Source organism: Marmota flaviventris, chromosome 6 (genome assembly GCF_047511675.1).
Source record: "Marmota flaviventris isolate mMarFla1 chromosome 6, mMarFla1.hap1, whole genome shotgun sequence".
NCBI lineage: Eukaryota > Metazoa > Chordata > Mammalia > Rodentia > Sciuridae > Marmota > Marmota flaviventris.
Genome location: NC_092503.1, coordinates 40,896,752 through 40,915,439, shown reverse-complemented (window position 1 = coordinate 40,915,439; position 18,688 = coordinate 40,896,752). Strand labels below are relative to the sequence as shown.

The 18,688-nt window shown below is 35.0% G+C and overlaps 1 protein-coding gene across 2 annotated transcripts in view; it reads left to right on the top strand.

Annotated features, from left to right (window-relative positions):
• Positions 1-220: 220 nt before the first annotated feature.
• Positions 221-18,688, top strand: part of Pkib (cAMP-dependent protein kinase inhibitor beta) — a 108,053-nt gene continuing 89,585 nt past the window's right edge. The window contains exon 1 of one of the 2 annotated variants that reach the window (XM_027953029.2): positions 221-529. The gene's annotated coding sequence lies outside the window, so the exon portion shown is untranslated. The remainder of the gene's footprint in view (positions 530-18,688) is intronic. The other variant, XM_027953030.2, reaches the window with a different exon arrangement.

The window sequence follows — 18,688 nt, the reverse complement described above, 5'->3', positions numbered from 1 at the left end:
GCCCAAACCCTAGGGGTGTGCACAAATCGGTCTACCAAAACCGGCTGGTAGCGTCAGTGAGCAGAGCAGCTAGAAGTGCGAAATTTCCTCAATGGTCGCCAGCGAATTCTTAACACAACCTCACCCAGGGGAACTGGGAGTGGCAAGCGGGGAAGACACGGGTTCTGTGACGATCTTGGATGATTAGTTAGTCGTCTGTTAACGTGCTCGTACGCAGGAAAAAGGCTTTCCCCCAGTGGCCAGCAGGGAATTGCCCTGGGGAGCTCTGCGGTAACCAGTTGTGCTCCTTGGACTGGAGCCTGCTCTGCTGCCAGGGGGCGGGATCCGGTCGCTCCCTCCGCCCCACAAATCGCCGCCACCGCCTGGCTGCTCCCTAGTTCAGCAACTCAGACGCGGCCACAGCCAGGTGGACTGTAGAGGCGGCAGCGAGCTAGAGCCCGCGTCGCAGCTACGCGTCGCGGAGAGGCTGGGAGAGCCCTAGCAAGAGAGGACCTGGCCCAGGCAACGCCGGCATCTCTGCGCGCGGCTGGTATGTACCTGGAGGACCGGGCAGGAATCCGTGTCACTGATGAAAGGACGGAGGGAAGGGACTGGGGGAGTCGGGGAGACTGAGCAAACGATGTAAGTGCAACTTTCCCATTTTCCGCCGGGTCTGCACAGCATTGGGGAAATTCAAGGCAGATATCTCTTACTAGGTCGACCAAATCTTGAACTGTTAGCTAGGGTTCTTTCAATAGAGTGAAAGGAGGCGCTCAGGTCAACAGGCGTAATCCGGGATGTCTGGTCATCTGCTTTTAGCTCACTCGCCACTGAAGGTGGGTATTGGTGACCTCCTGTTAGGAGTTGCTGAGCCTTTTCACAATGAGCCGGCAATGCCACGTCGTTTTCTTTGGGCAGCTCTGTCCAAGCCCCAGGCAGCCAGTGGCCACGGGGTCAGCAGGGATATGTGTTCCAACCAGCTCTTCCAGCGGTAAGCTGTGTGACTTTAGTGAAGTCACCTCATTCTACCGGTTTCTGTCCATTCTTGATAGAATATGCAGGTGAGTAAAACGGATGACCTCGCTTGTAGCGTCTGGGCTTTTTCCTTCTTCTAGGACCTGGGGCGGCCCCTGAAGAGGGACCTGCATGCAAGGTGGTCCCAGGAGCAGAAGGGGCAGAGTTCCTAGATCTCAGGAAACTGCTGCTGCTACAGCCCTTTGTGTAAGTTTCTGAAGGTGCCTTCTCAGGGCAGATGATCCTGCTTGACCCAATCCCCGGGGTCATAAGTGCCTTCCCAAGTCAGGTTGAGAACATAGGTCGTCAGGTCTTAGTAGAACTTAACCCTGAAAGAGCAGCCTGCCTAACTCATCCTTCAGAAAAGCGAAGGGCAGGAGCTAGACGCAAGGAAATCACTGAAACATCCCTGTCCCTGCAGGTGGTGGTGTTAACTGGAGTCCATGCAGGACCGTGTAGGTCCTTATCTAAAGCTGATGACCACTTAAACTCTCACTTAGAAAAAATAAAATGAAAACTAAAACACTCGTCAATGGTTGGATACTGAAAATGGATTAGAATTACATTTTTTTTGTTTGTTTTTTAAAGCCAGGATTGAACCAGGAGCACTTTACCACTGAGCCACATCCCCGGCCCTTTTAAAAAATATTTTACTTAGAGACAGGGTCTTGTTAAAATGCTTAGTGCCTTTGCTAAATTGGTAAGGCTGGCTTTGAACTCGCGATCCTCCTGTTTCAGTCTCCCTAGTCTCTGGGATTATAGGCATGAACTACCACGCCCATCTTAGAATTACTCTTGAAGCATTTCTTTGTATACTTCTAGATTCAAACTCCATCTGTCCACTTCCTCTCTCATAAGATGCCTTCCTTCTTACAGACATTGCCACACATTTGAAAATGTCTCCCTGGAATTTAATATTCAAAAAGCACAGAATTTGAATTATTAAAATGAGAACTGATTACCATAAAGCTCACAGGAAGCACTGGGACGTCAGGCAAGTAGGTTCTGGGTCAAGGTTGGTTAGATCAGCATTTTTCAAAAATTTGTTTCCTGAGATTGTTAAGCATTTTTCAGTGTCCCTGTACTGACACTATCTTAAGAGAGTTCCTTTCTAAGAAGGTGTTTAGGAAGTACAAATGTTCAATTTTGAAGCAAAGTTTGAGAAGAAAATTTGGAGAAGTTTTTAGTAATTGACTTTTTAATCTTCACCACATTCAACAAAATATCATATTAATAATGGATTACATTATGCAGAATATTAAAAAATGTGGCAAGTTTTATTTCTGTTAAAGGATTTTTTCTCTTCATTGGTCAGTTTTAAGTTGACCAGTTTACATTGATAATCGGTAAATGTAATTTTCCTCATAATATTACAGTTGCAGTTTGCATTACAGATTTTTTTTTTTTACAAATTTGAAGTATAATTTGCAAGTTTACAAATTATACAGTGTATCCCTTTTACAGGCAAATGATTTTGAGAAACTTAGCCCTATCAATGATTTTTATAACAATCTCCAAGTTGTAAAACTACCATTAAAATCTAGTTTTAGGATATTTTCATCACTTTAAGGTTGCTCATGCCTGTTTATAGTCACTGTTCTCACCCTAGCTCTAGGCAACCATTAATTTTCTTTTAGTTTCTACAGATTTGCCTTTTCTGAATATTTCATATAAAAAGAATAATATATCATGTGTTCTTTTGTTTATGGCTTTACTAACTTAGCATGATGATTTTGAGGTTCATCCACGTTGTGGTATGTGTTTTTATTGCTGAATAATTTTTCATCATATGCATATACCATATTCTGTCTATTTACCAGTTGATGGGAATTTGAAATATTTCCTACATGGGGCTGTTATGAATCATGCAAATCACATGCAAGTCTTTGCTATATCATTGGCTTTCATTTATCTTGGGTAGATACTTAGGAGTAGAATATCTTGGTTGTATGCTAGACTTGTGTCTAATCTTTAAAGAACATCATAAAATGATTTTGGGTAGAAATTATATATTTACAAAATGTAGACTGCTCTAGAGGAATGGAGGCTTCTTAGTGGACCAAATATGATTTTATATGTATGTGGAGAGAGGGTTGAGATAAAACACTTCACTTCCTTTGAATTTTAGAGCTCAAGTACAGCAAACAAATTTTTAAAAGTTGTAGCAACTTTTCTCAGTAATATTTCTTGCTTAAGGTTTTTTTTTTTTTTTAAATGCTAACTAGGTTAATCAAGGCTAGATTTCCACTGAAATTGAGAATGAGAGCAATTTAAAAATTGTATTTCAAGATGTTGATGAGACTTGGCCCTGAATGGCTTGACAGCAAATATTTTCAATGCAAAAGTTTGATTGAATTAGGAAAAAAAAACTATTCCTTTCTGAACATCAGAAGCAAACAATAAATGATATGATAAAAGACTTCCAGTTCGCAGCTGCAAAAAAACAACAACAACAAAACAAACAAAAAACAACAACAACAGCAACAAAAAAAACAGTCTTCCCAGGGATAGTTCATACTACAGACTTTACAGAGCATATTAGATTTGTGTCTTCCAGTCACTCTAGTCTTAAGAACATAACTATGTCCAAGAGTTGTATTCTTTGTTAAAAGGAGAGTTCACTTGTTTGAAAGAGCAACAACAAAAGAATTCACAAATGGTAAAAATGGAGCCAGACACCTTCCTGGACTCTTCCTTCCCACAGTCCTGGCTTCCTTATAAGCCCTAAGATGTGCTATGCTGATGAATGAAGAACCCCATTTCCATGGGGTGTGGGAATCAGCATTGGTAACTATAGTTTTTCATTTTAGGGAGTGAAATAAAGGGGGAAACTGAGGCCCCGTGTGATAGCTTCAGGAGGAAAGCCATAGAAGAAAGTAAAGAGTTGAGTAGTCTCCCCAAGCATGCTTAATTTTAATAATCACAAAATGATTTACTTCTAGACTAATTTTGATGGGCTGACCTAATGTATCTTGAGAAGACAACACCATTCTTAAAATCAGTGTGTGTGTGTGTAAACAAGGAAGGCTTATAACTCATGTGATTACATTTGTTTATGATATATGTTTATTTTTATAAATGAAAATAAGTACTTTTATCATAGAGCTTCTGGAGTCAGGGATAATATTCAATCTCAAAAGGCTGAAATAAGTTCATTTTGTCTGGCTTTCCCAAAGAGGCCTTGAAATCTTATAAAAAACCAGATGATAGGTATGATGGATTTTGTAACATTTGGAAGGTTTGTTAAGAATCTATCAAGTCAAAAGAAGAAGTTACAAAGGCTGCTGCTTCCACAGAAACTGTTATGCCTCTTAGTTCTTAGTTCCTCTATTCCTCAGGAAGGATATCCATCATAGTTCTGTGGCATTGTAGTACAGAAGTGGAACTTTCCACAGTAGTGAAAAGTTAGAAAATACCAGGGGGGAAAAAAAACCCAACCCATTTCTAATGTCTTTCAACCATATATACATACATGACCTGTTGTACATGTAACCTCTGAAAAAGTTTTGAGGGGCATTCAACAAACTATTTTAGTTGTTCAAAGCAAGGGTTTCTAAGGAGTGAGTTAGAGCAATAGAATGAGGAATGAAGACTATTCACATTCCAGAAATGTCAGGACCTGAAAATAATTAAGCTTAATAATATCTGGGATATGAAATTATACAGAGAGAGAGCAGTCAAGAATATTTCTCAGATCCTTGGTTAGTAGTTGTAAGCTAGCGCTACTTGTGAACATAGCAATGTGAGAACGTGAGTAGATTTGGTGGGTGTACTAGATTATGTCTACCTCAAATTCATGTTCTTCCCAGAATCTCAGAATGTGACCTTATTTAGAAATAGGGTCACTGCAGATGCAATTAGTTAGGATGAGGTCAAACTGGAATAAGGATGTCTTTTAATAGAAGTCAGAAATATATAGAAGGAAGATGAACATGTGACAATGGAGGTAGAGACTGCAGTTACAGAACTTTAAACCACAGGATGCCAAGGTTTGCTGTCTACAACCAGAAGCTAAGAATGAGGCATGGAACAGACTCCCTCTGCATCTAAAAGAAGGAACCAACTCTGTTAACACCTTGATTTGAATTGCTAGCCTCCTGAACTATGAGAAAATAAATTTCTGTTGTATTTAGCCACTTACTCTGTGGAAATTTGTTACAGCAGATTTAGGAAACAAATACAATAGAAATCAAAGATGATAGTGAAAGATAAATCAGAAGTAAGATGTCCAAGAGGCTGATGAATAAGAAACTCAGGAGATCTAGATTTAATTGAAATTGGCATGAAGGAAGTAAATACAATGGTGACACCTCCCATGGTAAGTAGGTAGAATGAGACCTAGGAGAAAGTGGATTGCTGGGAAATGAGATCGCTCAGAAGCCCAAGAGGAGAAGCTAGAAAGAACATTGTCATAGCAACCAGTGAATGTAGAGCTTCAAAACATGTAGCATGATCAACAGGTCATAGTCATAAAAGGAAATAGCAGAAGAAGGATTAAAAGAACTTTTGATTTGACAAATAGCTTTAAGGAAATGGCAAGTAAGAAGATGGATCAACTAGTGTTGAAGACTCATCCAGCATTAAAGTGATGGAGGAGAAAGTTGGGTAGGGAGGAGGAGCAGAACACAGGATCAAATAAAACTTCTATTTAATATTTAAAAGAGAGCCTTGATTCTCTCTTTAGCCACCATAAAGGACTCATGAGTGTGGGAAAGGCTGGTAGTACAGATTATTCACATAGCTGTTTTCCAGAGGAGGGGTTGAATTAAGGACAAAAGTGGAATCCCTAAATGTACAATATGATTTTCAATTTGGAAGAGAAGTTTGAAATTTTTCAATGGGAAAGTAGTTATTTTATTCTTTCCATAGAAATGACTGTATATGTTTAAAAAAGGTCAACTAGTGTTTACTAAGCAACTTTCCATGCCTCAAACTAGATATTTTCATGTGTTTCACTTATTCTCTGTCTTGTGAGTGTTGGTGTAAGGCTGTTTTCCAGATGAGTAGGTGAAGAGAGTATCCAAAGTCATTTAATAGAAAGTATCAGAGCTCAGATTTGATTGGTGCATGCATCCACAGCTCTTTGACCATCATAACTCAAACTGAATAAAATGCCTAGCTCATCCACTTACATTGGAAATTCTTATCAGCCACTGCAGTGTGGCACATGCTCAGCTGTCATCCTCAGTGTCAGTTGCAAAGATGGTTGCAAAAAGTAACACAATAACTTGTGCAGTGCATCTAGTGTATACTGCCAAAGGTCAAAGTTCTACACCTCTGAAATGAACCAGGTCATTTGCGGTTTTCCATTCATTTGTCCTATACAAATTGGATAATGAGGAAATGAGACCTGTCTATAAGGGGAGGGGTATTTTTTATCCATTGCTTCAGGGAAAGATGGGAGAAAGTTTCAGGGGAAGTGAGAAGTACTTTCCTGACAGGGTAGGTCTGGGTCAGTTTTACAAGATGTTTGTGGATTTTTGCCAAATGATATTAAGCTCCAAGTAAATCTCAGCATAGTTTATTCCAACTCTGAGAAGCTCATTTGGGGTTCTAGCTTTGAATTCTTTAAAGGGGAAAATATATTTTTTTCAATTGATTCATTGGTAGGTTTTATTTCAATATGATCCATAAGAAATATGAGTTAAGTCTAATAGTTTAGGTTATACCTGAGGACATCTCAAATTATTTTACATAAGAATAGTTAAAGGTTTATTTGTTAACTTACTTCTAAACTTTTAATCATAAAACTATCACAGTATTAAGTATATCTAAATATTTTTTATTTCTAACATTCAATATTGATCATTTCAATTTTGTGTATCTTCCAGTTTTTGCACATTTTAAGAATATATTTTAACATTAATCATAATAACAATGCACAATTTGTATCCTGCTTTTTTCTTCTTAAAATTGCTATTGCCAGAATAAAAATGAGTAGGAACAACAGATTTAATGAAAAAATTAATTTATTGAGGTAGGTCTCACTAGATTGACCAGGTTGATCCTGAACTACTAGGTTTAAGCAATCTTACTTAACATCCTGAGTAAATGGAATTACAGGCAAATTCCACCACCCCCAGCAGAATGGAAAAAAGAAAAGAAAAATAAATAATACTTTCCTTTTATATAAAGTATTGTGTAAAAAGTTTTTAGCTAGATAAGTTCTAGATATTAAGGGCATGAGAAAACTGGCATTTCCAGTTTGCTGAAAGGCTACTTTCTAATTTCATTATGCCTGTGATAGGCATTGATTTAACGCAAAATAAAAAAATTAAAAGTAGCTAACTCATAAAAATACGTTGTTTTAAACTTTAGCAATGTTTAAATGTAGCATGTGTTTGCAATTCAGTTCTTCACGAAGAATTACAGATGTGAAATTATACCCAAGTAGTACTGGTCCCACCTAAAGTATCACAAACTTTTAAACTTTTAAATTTTTAAAGAGTTTCTGTGATAATACACATTCTAATGAAGTCAGAAATTCAGAATAATATTTGAAAAACAATAGAATCTACTTTATTTAGTTGGCTGGCCAATTAGAAATAAAATTGTAAAATTATTTTTTGCATATACATAGCTTTTTATGAAACAAAATTATATCTCATATGCCCTGTTTCCCACTTAATAAATCATTTTAATGTATCTTTCCAGATATATCTTAATATATCTTCCCAGTGTAGTAAATTATAGACTTCAGGGGATATATAGCATTCTATTAAACTACCTAATGAATCTCCTGTTTTTAGATATGCAGAATATTACCACATTCAGCTTTATAAGCAATATCATATTAGATAATGCTCTCAATGATTTTATATTGTATCTGTACCTATCTTTTTCTTATACCTTTATTTTATTTCTTTATTTATCTTTATATTTTTTATGTGGTGCTGAGGATCGAACCCAGGGCCTCACACATGCTAGGCAAGTGTTCTACTGCTGAGCCACAACAGCAGCCCTATACATATCTTAATTATTTCCTTTGAATACATTTCTAGACATAAAGTTGCTTGGTTAAAGGATATTAATTTTTTGAGGATTTTTATTATATTTTGCAAAATTTCTTTTTGGGAAAGTCTGTGATTTACACTCAAAAGTAACATTTTTACTAACATACCAATATAGGTTTTAAGCATGTACTATCTTTCCCCACTAATTTATAAATTTAAAAAAAAAAATTGGGTGGGGTATTCCAGGGATTTAACTCAGGGGTACTAGGCCACTAAGCCACAGTTGAATTATACAATTTATAAATTGGTGGGAAAAGATAGTACATGTTTCATCTTATTTTGACTGGTAGGCTGAATATTTTGAGTTAAGCAATATGTGTATTGAACATTTTGAATTTATTTTCATGAATAACTCATATTCTTTGCTTATTTTTCCATTATTTTTCCATGTTAGGATATTAGCACTTTGCATGTCTGTTATTCTGCAATTTTTAAAATCAGCATATATATGTGTGTGTGTATATATATATGCATACAAATACATGTGTGTGTATATATATACACACATACATGTGTATTTATATACACATACATGTGTATGTGTGTATGTGTGTGTGTGTATATATATATATATACACACACACACACACAACCACATATATATATATATATATATATATATATATATATATATATTATACTTGTAGTTGGACACAATACCTTTATTTTATTTATTTATTTTTATGTGGTGCTGAGGATTGAACCTAGCACCTCACACATGCTAGGTAAGTACTCTACTGCTGAGCCACAACTCTAACCCCCAAATCAGCTTTTTTTGAAGTCACAAATTATTTAGGATGCTTTGCACTGTAGATATTTTATTTATTATGAATGTCAAATCTATCAATTTATTCTCACATTATCTCTGACATTGTGAAGTTTGAGAAGTCCTTTCCCAGTTGCAAAACTGTTGATCTGTTTGCTTGTTGTACTTTTGATGTCTTTTGTTTCTCTTTAAATTTTTAACTGCTTGAAAGTTATTTTAGTAAGGAATAAAGTAGTGATCTAAATTTATTATTTTTTTTAATGATTAGTTCTGTCCCAACTCCATTTGTTCTGTAGTTGATTCTTTCCTCATTGATTTGAAATAGCTGCCCCGTCCCCTCAACCTCTCACCTGCCATGGATCTTACTACCTTCCTCATCGTTTTCCTAACCATAGTGACAGACATTTCACCCACATGCTTTCTTGTCACCATTTCTGAACCTTATTCCATCATCACTAAGCTACCTTGATCTACATCTGTCTTTTACCACCTCAAAGTAACATTTTTATAGTTTCTAGCTATTTTCATTCTCTTTGCTTTTAGTGATCAGAGTAAGATGTATTTCAGTGGATTCCATATTTCTATCAACACAAGTTAATGGAGAGCTTGATTGTGTACTTCTGGCTAGTCTTCTACCATCTTCTTTCCTACCAACCAAAGTAACCTCACAGTTTCACTACCACCTGCCTGAGTCCTCCATGAACCAATGACCCCTTGTCTTCTTGTTAATGCAAATTAATGCAAATATCTCTGTATTTCAATTTAGCATGACTAAATATCCCGTTTTTCCTGGGATTAAGGTGTTTACCAGGATGCTATATGGAGTGAAACTGACATAAAGGTCAAACACTTTTGAAAATTTTGAAGTTTTTTTTTTTTTAAGTCAAAGTCATCTGTCTTCTTAATTTTTAACCTTTCTGTTGTTGTTTTATCTCAAGTATGTTGTATCACTGTTTTATCTCTAGGTGGACTTTTTAAAGCTCTTGGGTGATGAGAAACTCTGATAGTTAAGCACATTTGTTAGGAATATTATAGTTATTATTGTTAACCATTGATAGAAAACTCACAGCAAATTGGCATAAAGAGAAAGGAGAAATTTATCAGATTTATGTAACTGAAATACTGTGTCTTTAGTCATAGCTTGATCTGAAGTTTGTTTTATAATGACCTGTTTTCCTTCTTGAATCTACTATTCTTCTACTTGGCTTCATTTTCAGCTCTTGTTAGTGAGAAAATAGCTACTGACAGTTCAGAACTAAATACTCAAGTATGAACTCAAAGAAAAAGTGTGTCAAGTGTGTCTGTGCTCAGTGGCTTTGAAGCAAGTTCTAGGATGGACCAACTTGTATCATAAGCCCATCCTTGAAGCAATTGCTGTGGTTGGGAAAATGCCTGTTGGGCACATGTGAGTCACACCATTTCTGAAAAAATCACTGCAACTAGAGACAATTGAAGCACTGACTACTCTGGTTCTTATCATTTTTGGAAACAATTGAATCAAACAGTAAGAGAAAGGAAGGTTTTTTCAAAGGGTAATGTTGAGCAGAAAAAGATATTTACTATCATTCTGAAACCTACTGACAAATGGGTTAAAACAAAGCGAGGCATAAACAGACTTTGATTAAACCTATAAACTGTGTTATATGTAAAAACTGTAAGCATCATTGACAGATTTTTCATGAAATTTATAAGTGAATAACAGTATATACTATATATTTATGACTGAAAAACAGTATATATTCAGTATATATATTATATACTGAACAACAGTATATTTTAATATCCTGATTCTTGACTATATTCTTTGTAGTTTAAGTTGCAAATAAATTTTGTATAAATAAATCTTGTTCAGTGTAATCTTCTAACTAATTAATGAATTTTATTTTAAATTATCCACACTAAAATATCTTAAAGAAAAATAATAAAAAAGAAGGAAGGGACTGTTTCCTCTTTATATAATTATTTTTTCAACTCGCATTTGAGAAAACATTTCTGATACTATTATAATTTAGGACATAATTTTGGGGAAAATCACACTGGAAATAAATAAACAAAATAAACTGGAAATTAAAAAGTTTTTTTGTATAGCCAACTCAGTTTTTAATTAGTCATAAGACCCTAGGGAAGTCTTTTAATTTCTTGAGATTTCAGATTTTTCTCAACATGATTTTACCAATGTTAATAATGATTTCAGTTCTTCATCATGAAGTCACCCCGCTGAAAAAAGTTCCTGTGTTTCTAAATAAAGCCTGTAATTTCATATTTTAATGCTACATATATCCATTCATTTTTGATTCATTTCCAAGGGTGGTTCCTTTAAGTTTGAAGGGATTCTATAAGTCAGTACAAGCATCTTTGAGATGAAAAGTTAACTGAACTCATATAAACAAATGTCTATTAAAAAGCATTCTCCTAAAGACAGTAGAATGAGACAGACACTATTACCCTATATATACATTTGATTACACCACGGGTGTGACTGTACCACGTACAACCAGAGGATTGAGAAGTTTTGTTTTATTTATGTACCATGTGTCAAAGTGCATTCTACTGTCATGTATAACAAATTAGAACAAATTAAAAAATTTAAAAAAAACATAAAAAAGCATCTTCCTAGATTCAGACATTTGCTTTCAATGATGTAGTACATATAGGAATGATTGGGACTCCATCTTTTTTATAAGGTACTTAGAATTTTATCTGTTTCAGTGAGGTGAGCACACACAACTGTCCTTCAAGGCAGAGTGTAATAAGTTCCATGAAAGAAATAGTGATGGAGTTTAAGAGGAAGGTGAACTTTGAGGCTAATCAGAAAAATGGTATAGAGGCTGTAGTAATTGGAATGGTTCTTGAAGGACTGATAGAATTTACATGAGTGGATAAAACATTCTGAACAAGAGCAAGAGTGAGCAAAGATACTAAAACAGAAAAAAATTAAAAAGATAGATTGAGGCTGTAGTGGAAGGCCTTAAACTTCAGGATGAAGACTTTGGGTTTAAATTTAGAGCTAAAGGTCATCCTTGAATGTTTTGTGGAATCACATAATCAGTATTGTACTTTATGAATCAAAAATTATTTTAATAGGTTGTTGATATGTGGATAAACACAAAAATATTTATAGACTGATAACTTTTTATTTATAATAGACTGATGACTTTTTATTTATAATAGACTAAGAAGTCTCCCTACAATTCCTAGGGAGACTTCTTAGTCTATTATACAATATCATCACTTTTCATGGTCAGGGTTTGGACTGAGTCTATGATGTTCTGTAAGGACCTGCATATTTAGGACTAATATTGGAAAGATAAAGAATTTTTTCTCAAAATTTAAGAAGGGTTGGGGTTATAGCTCAGTTGGTAGAGTGCTTGCCTCACAAGGCGCTGGGTTTAATCCCTAGAACCACCACCAAAAAAAAAAAAAAAACTGTCATAAAAGTTAAACTGAAATTAAAAATCAATAATTATATATCTAAGTGGGGTAGCACATTGAGTTTAAATGTGGTGATGATATGCTAAAGCCAAGCCTACATATGGGTGTGTATGTGTGTGTGTGCATACATCCAAGAAGAAATCTCCCTCTTAACATAACCTAGGGAGGAGTTACACCCACAAAAAAGGGGCTTCTCACTCTCTTCACCAAAGAATTCCCAGAAATCTACAGACATTAAATTTATAGGCAAAATTCTCTGTTGAAGGGACAAATCTTCTTTCAAATTTTACATTGATCTTACAAATTTATATATAATTTGCATTCTACATTATAATGTGCCTATTTTGTCTTAATATATAAGTAATATTTTAAGACATACAATATCAAGGAAAATTGCCTACAAACTTTATTCTGTTATTGTGAGTACTTTCTGTCCTAGTCCAATATTTCCCACAGTACTAGCTTCCTGGTTGAAGAAACACAGACTTTGCACCATATGGAATCCACACATTCATAATAGACTAGGAGTTCTCCCTCGTCTTCTCAACATAGGCAGGCTATTAATTCAGATTTCCATTGATTAAAATGTGTATAGATTGGTTTAAATTAGATAATCATATTACTGCTAATATAAAAATAATTAGCAATAAGGTTATGCATATGCATGAAATTAAGAAGTTCCAGAAAAACATGAGAATGAAGGCTTGTATGTATCTCTAGCTCTGAAGGTGGAAAGGGAAAGGTTGAGTGGATTTGTGATGTTATGTTCGACTGCTACATTCATGGTCTTTTGTGCATGATTTTCTCATTTAATTTAATATTTCAGTTAGTACTTTGAGAAAGGCAGATGTTGAGTAAAACACTGTGAATTTTTATGTTTTCAAATTAGGATAACTTTTTCTTAGTTTTTAGTTAGCTTTAAATTGTTATATTATTTCCCCTATATTAGTTGCACCAAAAAATTCCTGCATGAACTAGATATATAAAATTTGCTAATCAGAATAGATCCAAACCAGCTTTTGGGGATTTGGTTACCTAAACATGTAGCTCCCTTGAGTTTCATGTTACTATGCTTTTAATATAGGGAACATGGGCTAGGGAATGCAGCTCAGTGGAAGAACTCTGGCTTAGCATATGTAAGGCTCTTGGTTAAAATCCCCAAAACCAAAAAAAAAAAAAAAAGACACAGGAAATCTGATTATTCTTAATCTTCTTACTGGATGAATTAGGGGTATTTGATTACTTAACTATAATTACTCACTTTAGTTTAGAAAGAAGACAACAAGCTCAGTACTCAGAAGATTGAATTTTTTGTTTTTGGTGAATTATTTCACATCTCTGATATTGGGTAATGGCCTCCTGGAAGGTTGAAGAGGTTAAAAATGAAAAGATTCACAATCTTCATATATTTTTGCCTAGGAGTACTGTTCTCTAATCGTTAATAAATTATAATATAAACATCTTCTTACTGTCATGGAATATGCCTGAGGAGATCGACTTTACCGAACAAGGTCCCAGTCATTGAAGAGGCAGAGGATTAATATTGGGTAGGTAAATAACTGGAAAACATTGTGACTAAAGTCACCATAGCAATATGAATCAAGTATGAGTATGCTCAGAGGATAAGAAATCTTAAAATCAGGGCCAGTTGCTTGGTGTGGAGGTGGTGTTTTTATTGTCAGATCTTGAAAGATACCCAGTAGTTTGTCAGGCAAAGGGGACAGTGTTCACAAATGAGACTTGCATAATGTATTTAAGAAACTATAATTAAGTCAACATAATGAAGTGTGTACTCTTTGGGATAGCAACAGCTGGAAGCTGGACAAGAAAGAGATTCAGAATTGCTTTTCATACTCTGCTAGATATATTGGACTTGATTGAAAGTTTTGAATTAGGGGAATAATGGAATCTTATTTGTACTGTGGTATGTGCTGGCTGCCAATGCATGTACCTGTGAGCATACAACTCTTTGCCTATAACAGAGGTAAGGGATATGTGGGCAGGGCTGGACTCATGGTTTGAGTGGGTAAGTTCATAAATTGTTTCAGTAGGTGATTGCCTTCTAAGGTGTAAATCACTTATGGATGAAAAAAATGACTACTTTAGACTTGTTGAATTTTAGGGTGTGAAACTATGGAAATGTTGAGACTGAAGATGTAAAGGTGAGTTTAATTGTAGGTAAGAATTTAAGGCCTTTCCTAGAAATTTCTGTACTGAAATAGAGTTAGGTGTTCAAATATCTTAGCTACAGGTTTTCAGTAAGAGGGATGTGATTTAAGTTATGTTTTCCCTATTTCTTCATTTATGAACAGAAAATAGCTAAACAGTAAAAATCTTTGAAATTATGAAGATTTGAAAGTCATATTCTAATGTGATTTGATAAATGTGACTTCATGATATTCTTTTTTTTTTTTAACTTAAGACATTTTTTTGGTCACAGATTTTGGTTCTGATGCTTTAGTTTTTCTGTCAGCTTCTCTGAACCTCCAAGGAGAGAGTTTAAAATGAAGGATACTTTCAAGGGTACCCTTCAGGGTAGGAACTAGCTCTGCTCTGATTTTTATTTAGTGACAGTTGAAGAGCATTCTGAGAAATATGTGTGCTGATTATGTAACTAGTCACTTACTGGAGCAGGAGCCCCTGGCCTCCTGTGAACCTGGCCCTCTTGATAGCCATTGAGCTGGAGTGCACTTGGGAACAGCTAGGTCAAACACAGCAATGTTGCCTAGCAGTCTCTGAAGAGCAGTCATAGGGGTTGTTGCTAAGCAACCTGGGGCTCCTTGGTGTCACATCATCCCCCATGGAGTTTGATAGTAGTGGTGGGCCTACCCCCATGGGAGAAGCTGTACAGCTTGGCAGGGGGCCAAATCTCCTTAGAGGTTAAAGAGTTGTTAGCAGTAAGTATCTGACCTTAGGATCAAAGAAGATAACTTATGTTCTATGAACATTCAACCATTTATGGAATTGCAGATATAAATTTAATTAAACGTGAACTTGGAGTAGAGCACATAGTAGTGGCAGCTAAAGTTCTGGTTTCAAAAGCTTTCATTCTATTTTCTTTCTCCTTCAGACTTAGTTGCAACATAAGCTTTCTGAATCAATGAAAAGTAATCTTTATGCTGAATGGAATATGTAATGTTTCCTATGAACATTATTTAGCCAAAGCAAATATTTACATTTGAGAAAATACTGCAAGCTAATTCAATTCTGTCAAGTGGACCTGCATGGTAAAGTGTCTGATTCAATATCAACAAAAGAATTTGTCACTAATATTTGATATACTGCCTTGAGTGTTCTTTCTGTATAGAAAAGCCACAAAATAGCAATTTACCAGGGCCATTTCTAATTTTAGGTTTAATGTTTAGCACAGTACACAAGTTACTTTTTTTTTTTTTAGTTTTAGGTGGACACAATATCTTTATTTCATTTTTATGTGGTGCTGAGAATCGAACCCAGTGCCTCATGCATGCTAGTGAGCACGCTTCCACTTGAGCCACATGCCCAGCCCCACAAAATTAATTACTTTTTAAAGGAGATTTATCAGGTTGAAACTAGTCAGCCCTCAAAAAGGCTGAGTTCAGTTTTTAGAATTTAAAAAGTTTCTGTTGACAACAATGGTTTCTCCAGAAGATCCATTATTTTAAGGCCGAGACATAATACTTTTTATACCTTAGAACAACATGAACCTCTTTGTTGGTATTGGGTCAGCCCTCTCTAAGAGACCTATATTACTTCTTTTTGTATATGCTTGAACATTTAAAAACTTCTCTCAAGTCTTGCACACAGAAATTTATTTCACACATGTACATAGTTGTGCATCTGTGTCTAAGGCCATTCAATTAGTTACTGATGTATTATATCAATAGTAATAGACAGTTAAATCTTTTCCTAAGTGACTTATTATATATAACATTGGCAATAGCATTCTTTCTTTATTATATGAGTATCCATAAATCTAAAACATATTGAACACAATATGCCCAGGCATTGTTCTATGTTACTGGTATTCAGTTTGTTATTTAAACCTTCTAGCCACTATGTGTGTTCATACCATTATTAAGGTTATTTTCTACATGGGAAAATTAAGGGTGGTCTGGAAAGGTTAAGTAATTTGGTCAAAGGTACATAGTATAGATTTATGATGAGAAAGTCTTTCCTTAGAATGCATGCTCTGAATCATTGTAATATACCTTAGATACTAGATTATTTCATCTCTATTTATAACATACTTGTTTTTAAGTTGTAATGATAAAAATGAGAGAATATGAGTGTGAAGACTTCAAAATCATTTGGGTGAGTAGATCTGCTTAGTTGAGTTTTGGGGCCTGTGGTCTATACCAGGAAGCCTTTTTTAATGAAGGTTTTTTATATCCATCCAAATTATACTAATATGTAAGTATATCCAGCAAGTATTTAGCATTCTTAAATTGTTTCTGTTTAGTATGAGCCATGAAGGTATATTTCCCTTGGTATGAGATATGAAGCAAGGAAAAGTGGTTAAAAGAAAAACTCATGAAAATAAATGTTATGAATTTATTATAGTCACCTCTCAAAAATTTTATTTCTTATTTATTTATTTATTTACTTACTTATTAATTGTGCAACTAGGGATCAAACCTGGGGCCTTCCACATGTTAGGCAAGCACTCTGTCATCAAGCTATACATTCCCAACCCCATATTTCTTAGAGCATTGAGATTTGAAGCAAAATAATAAACATCAAGAAACAGCCATTTAGTAATAAGAGAAAAATCATTAGAATTTCAGAGTTAGATGGAGCTGAGCTTGAATCCTGACTTGGGGCCTTATTAAGCTATGTGATCTGTTGGGATGCATCTCACCATCTCTAAGCTTTGAACCACGCCACTATTTAGTAGATTGATTGTGATGGTGAAATGGAATAAAATGCAAAGTGCTTAGCAAGATTCATGACACAGACAGTATTTATTAAATGTTAAAATCCCTTTATCTTTTCTCTCTTCCAATAGCAACAAGAACCACCACAATATAAGGAATTCTATCCTGAGGTCCTGAAAAGTCAAAGCAATTTCACAGTGGGATTTCAGGGTTAAAGACTGTCAACATTTTTAAGACTCTGGGTCAACTTTACCAAATTGCTAAGTAAAAGTAGGTGTACAATGCACGTGCTACATGAATTAGGGTGGATATTTAAGTATTTGTATTAGCTGGTTTCTGAACCATGAATGTTTTTCTGATTCTTAGTAATTTTCATTAGTTCCTCTCAATTCATTCTTCAGCTACTAAGGCTTTTAGTACTTTTTTTTTAAGGCAATTTAGAGGTATGGCACTTAGATAAAATTTGGAATTTGGTCATTATGTATATTTTTAATCAACAGTCTAGCTATAGATTAAAATAGATCTAAATTTCCTTTGTGGTATCTACCACATGGTAGACATTATTATATTTACTTATGAGTGAATGAATGAGGCAAGGTTTTCCAATTTTTATGTGATATGATAGCTATGCAAGCTTTTAAAAATGTTGCCAGGTTTAATTTAAAACCCATTACAGCTGTGGAAATCAATCTTTTATAGTGGGAGAAAAAGCAGAAAGGTCAATGAGGAGAAATTTAGAAACAAATAAGGAAATATGAATAAAATAACGATAATTTTCTTTCAAAGTCTCATAAGTGAACATACTTGAATTTTCTATATGTTTATGACTGTATAAATTTATCCTTTTGAAACTACATAGAACAAAAATGAATATAAAAGACCCATTTACAAAGCCTCTTCACTTTAAAGTGTGATATGCCTTTTGCTAATACAAGTAAAGATATATGAATTTTCCATATAATATTCACTTACTAAATGCCTGTAGTATGTGGTCTAAATCCTGGAGATATAGAAATAAAATATTGCTCACAGATTGCATTGTTCAGGCAGTTGTAATATAAAGCAACAGAGTGTTATGGAAAAAGTGATTTAGGGGCAAGGATTTGACTAATCCAAGCTGCAGGAATTCCCAAAGTTTCACAAAAGAGGCAGCATTTGGGCCTTTTAGGGATGGCCAAATGTCTGATAAGGGAAACAAAAGGAAATGTGCACTCTAGGCATCTGGAGCAGGATGGTTTTTTATTTATTTATTTATTTTTTGGTGGCCTAGTTGAGCTATTCTTTTGGTATTTGTTGCTAGCCTAGTTTGGGACCAAAACTAGCACAGCTTATAACATCTTTTACAAGGTCTGATGCATGGGAGGCACTAAGTAAGTATTGTTTTTTGGTGAATCAATGAGTTCATAAACTTACAGATCCTTAACATGGAACAATAACATGCAAATACAAATTATATACTTCATTGAAAGTTGTTTTACTTTACCTGATTGCACTTGTGCAACATCAAGAAAAAAATCAAACTCTCTAAACTACTTAACATTCATCTAATCAAATTTTAACATCTGTAAACTTTATTCCTAGCATTCTGCTCTGCTCTTTCTGTACTTAATTTCAGTACTTTCATTGGC